The 6,797-nt window shown below is 24.2% G+C and overlaps 1 long non-coding RNA gene across 1 annotated transcript; it reads left to right on the top strand.

Annotated features, from left to right (window-relative positions):
- Positions 1-363: 363 nt before the first annotated feature.
- LOC145835098 (uncharacterized) lies at positions 364-4,245 on the top strand. The gene is made up of 3 exons (XR_014369824.1): positions 364-499; positions 3,122-3,248; positions 4,086-4,245. It is a non-coding gene; the product is annotated as an uncharacterized LOC145835098 (long non-coding RNA).
- Positions 4,246-6,797: the final 2,552 nt, after the last annotated feature.

Here is a 6,797-nt window from a genome sequence, read left to right as displayed (position 1 = left end):
AGTTCAAAAGTATTCAGAAGAAAGTGTTCAAAATGTTAGTAATGACTTAGAAGCGATCTTAAGGTAATAGATTAGTTCAGAGTTCAGACTGTTGTATTAAAAGTTACTGCTCTAAACCAGTGGTCGGCACGGTGTACACTGGTGCACACTAGTGTACACGAAATTTATTTTGGGGTGCACGAAACTTTTAGGGTACACGAAAGTCATTTAGGGGTGCACAGAATTTTGAGATTACATTATTATATTTATTTAGTTTAAGCGACATACTTAAATATTTAAGTTAAATCTAGCCCTGGTGTTTAGTTTAGCTTTTAATTTATTGGCCATTTTACTCTCATGATCTATTTTGGTATTGAAAATCACATAACATTCTTTATATCAACATTGAGGAAGCAGTTTGCATCTGAAAGAATAGAGAGAAAACTCGAAGATCTTGTGAAATCAGTTGGCTGATGTGGAGGAAGCTTTCATCCAGCTAAGATCATGAATATATTAAAAGGTTAGTATTTTTCTTTTTACTTACAGTATTAGTAGATTACAGTATTTTGCTTAGTGAAGAAAGTTTCTTTTATAAATTATTAATACTACCTACTTTAAAAACTAAACAATAATTCCTTTAAAAATATTCACATGATAATTATAATATTTTTATATTTAAAGGAAAATTAAAGAATTTATGTTCAATAAAAATACTTAAAAAAGATAAAAACAGTTAAAGTATATTAAAAAAAATTTCTAAATAGATTCATAAAAGTAGTAATGAACAAGTTTTAAGTAACAGATTTAAGTTTTGAATAACACAAGTTAAGTAAATATCATACCTTTGAATTTATTTTATTAATTAATTAATTAACCTATCCATAATTGAATAGTACATATAAAGTTTAAAAGAAAATATAGGCTAAATTGACATTGAGTTGCCACACACTGAGGATAGTTTAAATTTTATAAAAGTTTTTGAAAATCTCAAGATGGCTAGAACTTTTCTTTTTTTTTTCTTAAACTCAGGCTAGCTAGGTATGCTTTTTATTAAACTACTTGTTACTTAATTTATTGACTTTAAAAGTTAAAAAAATTATTCTCTTAATTATTTTATTTACTAGCTATTTTGATCTGTTGGTTTAACAAAATATGTTGTATCTGTTGTATGATTCAAGGTTGCCACACACTCAGCCTAAATGTTTTTTTTTATTAGAAATAAAGTCTTATTAAGCATGTTATTTTTCTTGCAAAAGTTAGTCTAGTTTTGGACTTGTGTAGAATCTTTGAATGTATGTATGATTTTTATTTTTGAAATATAAAAAATTTATTTAGTCATTTATCAAAATATTAATTTAAGTATACTGCTACTTTTGAGCTTTGGTTTTCTCTTTTCTTTATTAAACTAAAAATGACCAAGGCTAGTTTTATTGTAACTATTACAGAGTCCTACACTTAGTGCAACTCAGGACAGTATAAATATTTTACAATTCTCAGGATAATTTGTTTTTTGAATCTTGTTCCAATATTTTCTATTTCATTAAATGAAATTTCTTTGTTGTAGTTTCAAATTTTTTTTTTTTAATTCCAATTTTGATGAATAACCTGAGTTGTTTTTTAAACTTTATTTATATTGAATATTTATATATGATGTTTTATAAAAATTTCAAAGTTTAAGAGTCAGGATAATTTTTTAACTCAAAGAGTAACAACAGTGCTAATACTTGATCTTAAATTTATGAATTATACTAAGCAGTAATTTAATAATTTTGTTAGAAGAGTTATAGTATGTGTTTTTAAGATGTAAATCTTTCTTTATGCCTACCAAAAATTTAAAAAAAGACTAAACAATTTTGTTTAGAATTTAAAAATAACTTATAGTTTTATATTAAAAACCAAAAATTTATTATTTGTGAAATGTTAAGCTTTTTTTTTTTCTGTTTTAGTTGTGCTTATTTGAAAATAGTTTTTTTTTAAATGTTTTAAAATGATGTACAGTTCCTCAGTTGTTTTACTTAATTTGAATATTTTGAAAGAAAACTTACTGTTAATTGATATCTTTTTCAGTATTTTTATTATGTAAATGCAAAAATATAGACAGTTTAAAGGTATTATGATACTTTATCAAAACTCAGACTAGTAAGGATTTAAAAAAATACCCATTTTAGGTTAGAATGCTTTTCCTGAGCTTGAGCTTGGTTTTGATTTTTGATTAACAACCCTTTTTACCTTAAAACTATAGTTTAAAAATGTATGTTTGTTATAAATTTGATATTTCATGTTATCAAAAAGTTTGCCACACAATCAGAATAATCCTGGATGATTTAAAAATTTTGAAAATCTCAGTATGACATAAGATAACTTAGAAAATTTTGAATTTGTTTTTTAAACCCAGGCTGACTCAAGATAGTTTTTTTTATCTCAGTATAGTTTTAAGATTTCAGGCATTTTTTTCCTACATTTTGAATGAGATATAGTTAATATAGTCCCATTAAATTATTTTGTAACTTTTAGTATTTTTTGCTGAAGATATATGTTTTTCTTGCCTTTGAAAATAAAAAAATGAAAAAAACTTAGATGACTACAGTTCAGTTTAAAGTCATTCAGGACAGTCTTGATCTGTCAAATCAGTTTTAACCCAAAGGATTACAATCCTGTCAAGCTTATTCAACAGTATCTACTTTAAATGTTTGACATAATAAAAAATGTTTTTTGTTTCAAAGAGAAGCAACTTTGGTCTTAATATAATTAAATTCTTTACTTAGCGAATTATTGATTGTCTTTTTGAGTTTTTTCTTGCATTTTACAACTTTTACTTACTATAACTCTGACTTTAAATATAACTCTTATTAAACTAAGCTAAAAAAAATATAACACAAAAATAATTTTAAATATTTACAGTAAGGTATCAAATTTACTGTATAATACTTATCTTAAACCAAATGTTTTACTTGAGATGATTATTTATATTTTTTATAGATATAAAAAGTTTTGTAATTTAAATCAGCACAATTTTTTTAAAGCTATAAAGTTTTTTTTTAATAATGATTAAACTAGATTAGAAGTCAGTAATGACATTAGTTTTTTGATAAAATTTTCACACACTCAAACTACTTTGGATAACTCTTATGCTATTTTAAAGGTTGGAAAACTTTGGCAAAGTAACTTTTTAAAAGATACTTATGCTGAGACATTATACCTCAATTGAAGAACTTACTTGACAAGTTAAACCACAACCCAGTAGCAGTTCCAATAAACAGCTCATTATGGTAAGATAGTTTTAGAATAATAGGTCTCTTGGTATTTTAGTCTCTTATATTACACTAAAAAAAATTAAAAGTCAATTCTACTAATATTGATTAAAGTGTAAAATTTTACAAAAATGATTTATTCATTTTTATAGGTGCTTAATAACTCTTGAGAAAAATCTAATTATTAATATGTAAATTTAATTAATTTTCATTAATTTACTTGTTTTTTTTTGAAATCATAAACATTTTATTTAGTTTAAAAAATTACTTGTTTTTATTAGTAACAGCTTTGTTTTGCTTTTTTTTTGAACATTGTAATTTTATTTTCTTCATGTTATAGCTCATTTTTATTCTTACTTATTTTAATAAGTTGAATAGTAGAGTCCAAATTCTTAAACATACTTTTTAAAATTTAAATATTTATAATTTTTTTTTTTAAGACATGTAAAAGATTAAATTATTGATAAATTTTAAACTTAAAAACATTTCATGTTAAAACTTTACCTTTTAACGTAAAGTTCAATATAGATTTTATGTGTGTATGATGTTAGATACTATTATATAATTTTTTTTTTATTGATATTTTTGTTCATAAAAAATAGTTGATGTTTTAAATTTTAATAGTCTCATTTTAAAAAGTTTTTGTTTTAGAGTTTGATTTTAACTGTTAAGTTTTTTTATAATTTTTTAGCTCATTATAAATTTGATTAAAGTTGGGTATGCAACTCGATGACCGAGAGGTCTTTTTGTGTATCCAGGTCCTTCATCCAAAAATAATTTTTGAGCAATTTTTTCAATAAACCTCATTAAGACCTGAATTATTACTAAGCATTAACTTTAAAACCTTAATTTTAGGTTTGATCAGATTCGTGCAAGCAACAAGACCAACACATACAGTTCCAGATCAACAAAACGGATTTAGCTAGGATAATATTTTCATGTCTTTTTTGTCGTTACTTTTTGGTGTAATTTTTGTTTCCTTAATTTTTTCGTGGCAATACATCTGTTAAACACATATAGTAATCGATTATTAAAAAATCATTAAGTAGAGTTAACTAAATAATTAAATTTACCATGCAATAAAAAGTACCAAGACTGCTGATTGTTAATTGGGATTGTGGCAATGTATTAAATTAATCTAGTTAGTATTTTAGACCTGGGTGATACAAGTAAAATATTGTTGTAAAAATTAGATCACCGATATAAGTTTATTAAAATGGATAGGGTAAAGTGAACAATTTTAAGTTATCTTGTAAAAATTAATTGGGTGTTCCCGAATTATTAGTAAAAAAATCGATTTAAAGTATTTACATATTCTTCAACACTAGCGGCGCTAAAAAATGGAAATTGGGGTGCACCAAATTTTAATTTTGTGATTTAGGGTTCACGGATTCAAATTGGCGTGCCGACCACTGCTCTAAACAATAAACAAGTTTCACTGAGTTTTCTTGTTAAACAAGCATAACAAATCAAAAATGATGTTACCTTATTTTTCAAGGTCATTTTATATTTTATCATTTTTATAATAAGAAGTACTTAACCTTGATCAAACCTAGAACTTACTATATTTATGATAAGTAAAAACGTATTTATACGAGGAATTAACTTAATAATAGTTATTGAAACATATAAAAATAAAACACAATTGTGTAAAAAGTTTAAAAAAATTACTATTAAGCTGACAAATAAAATATGAAACTTAATATATGTTTGTAGACTTGTGGCTCAAGTATAAACATTAAAATTTATTGCAGTAAATATTTTATCACATTTCAGTTAAAAGGTATTTAAGTTTTTATAAATTATTTTTTGCTTTACTAGTCAAAATATTCTTAAAACAAAAATACAATGAACAAAAATGCTTACAACTAAAAGTAAAACATGTTGTAAAACAAACTTTTACCTTTTAAGTATAATAAAAAATGAAAGACTTGTTAAAAAAGCAGCTTCAGCTTTCAACCAAACGATTTTATGGTCCTGGAAAAAAACCTTAAAAGGTTTCTCGTTGCTTATGACTAAATGACCGAAAGGTTTTTTCGTACACCAGGTCCTTGGACTGAACATTTTGAGCGCTACTATTTGCTGTTCAACAAAAAATACTAAGAACATTATAAAAAGTAAAACAAATCATGAAAAAGATTTAATGCAGTCCAAAGCTTTGTAGTGAAAATAAAACTACCATTTGTCTTTTAATTGAAATTTAAACTAAATACCAAGTTTATAACGTGAGCTTTGAGTTCACACCTGACAATAAAGTAGCTTAGTATGCTTAAACTTTACCTTAAAACTTATCTATTTATTACAAACTTAGTTTTATCCTCATCTTGAAGTATGCGTTCATATTCTAGGAAAATGAACCTTACTTAAAGTATACATTTTCTATGTAATGCTTCTACCAAGCAAACTTAAAGTGATAGTAAGCTATAAAGTGTAGTAAGCTATATAAAAAAGCTAAAATATTACCGTTAGTCACATTATTTAATGACTTGAACTTTACTGATGACAATGTGTAACTAACTTTCAAAAAGTTATTAAACTTGATATAAACTATTAAAAAAAACTGTTAATATTTTTTTTTTGGCAAAATGTCATAATTAAAAAAATTTATTTAAAAAAAGATAGAATGTTAAAAAGCAAACTATTTATTAAATAATTTAAAAATAAACTTAAGTATTAATTCATAATTAAATAAAATGCATGTTTTAGAATATTAAGATCAAAATTTTAAATTTTCTTGCTTTTACCTTTTTTCCCTAATAATAAAAACATTAAGTTTCAGGTTAACGCTTACCGGTTCGGATTTTGACCGAAAAGTTGAAACATTCGTAATCTTTAAAAGTCATAAAAATTTTTAGCTTACGATTGAACAATATCTTTGTGTCATGTATGTTATTGGAAGTTTTCTAAATACCTAAACAAATGTAATGTGTAAAGACTATGATTACTTCATTTAAACATTGTATGTCCTTAAATTTCTTTACAAAACCTATTTACCTCATCAACTTTACTTCCTTTAACTAAGAAACTCTTTAAAACCTTTCTGGGATAAACATTACCAAATAATAACAACTTATACGCTCATGTCGCTTTATCGTAGCCAATAAAAATAACTACTTTTACAAGTATAATTTGGATAAAATACAAAAGTTAAACATAAAATTGTCATATATGCAAAGATTTTATGATAAAAACTAGAAAGTTAGTGATTTTACTAAAGCACTATTAGTTATATAAACAAAATAAATAAAGGATTATGATGCTTATAGAAATTTATTTTGTCACTTAACATAGTTTTTTAAAGTATTTCTCAGACTAGCTTTGTCATAAAACGCTGACAATTGTCGTAATATGCTGATTTATATTTTTAAAGAGTCTGATTTATTCAAAAGTAATAAGCTTTTTATAAGTCACGGGTCATTATTTCCAAAAATAAACCTGCTCACGGGACGCAATAGTTAGCCGAAATAAGTTAATAGAAGAATATTATTTTTTACCAAAAAATTTAAGTGTGCAATGAAATAACATTAATATTTTCTAATTTTAAACTTAAACATAGTATAATATTTT

Source organism: Thalia democratica, chromosome 4 (assembly GCF_965202585.1).
Source record: "Thalia democratica chromosome 4, ktThaDemo2.hap1.1, whole genome shotgun sequence".
Taxonomy (NCBI): domain Eukaryota; kingdom Metazoa; phylum Chordata; class Thaliacea; order Salpida; family Salpidae; genus Thalia; species Thalia democratica.
This window is presented reverse-complemented; position numbering and strand designations above follow the sequence as displayed.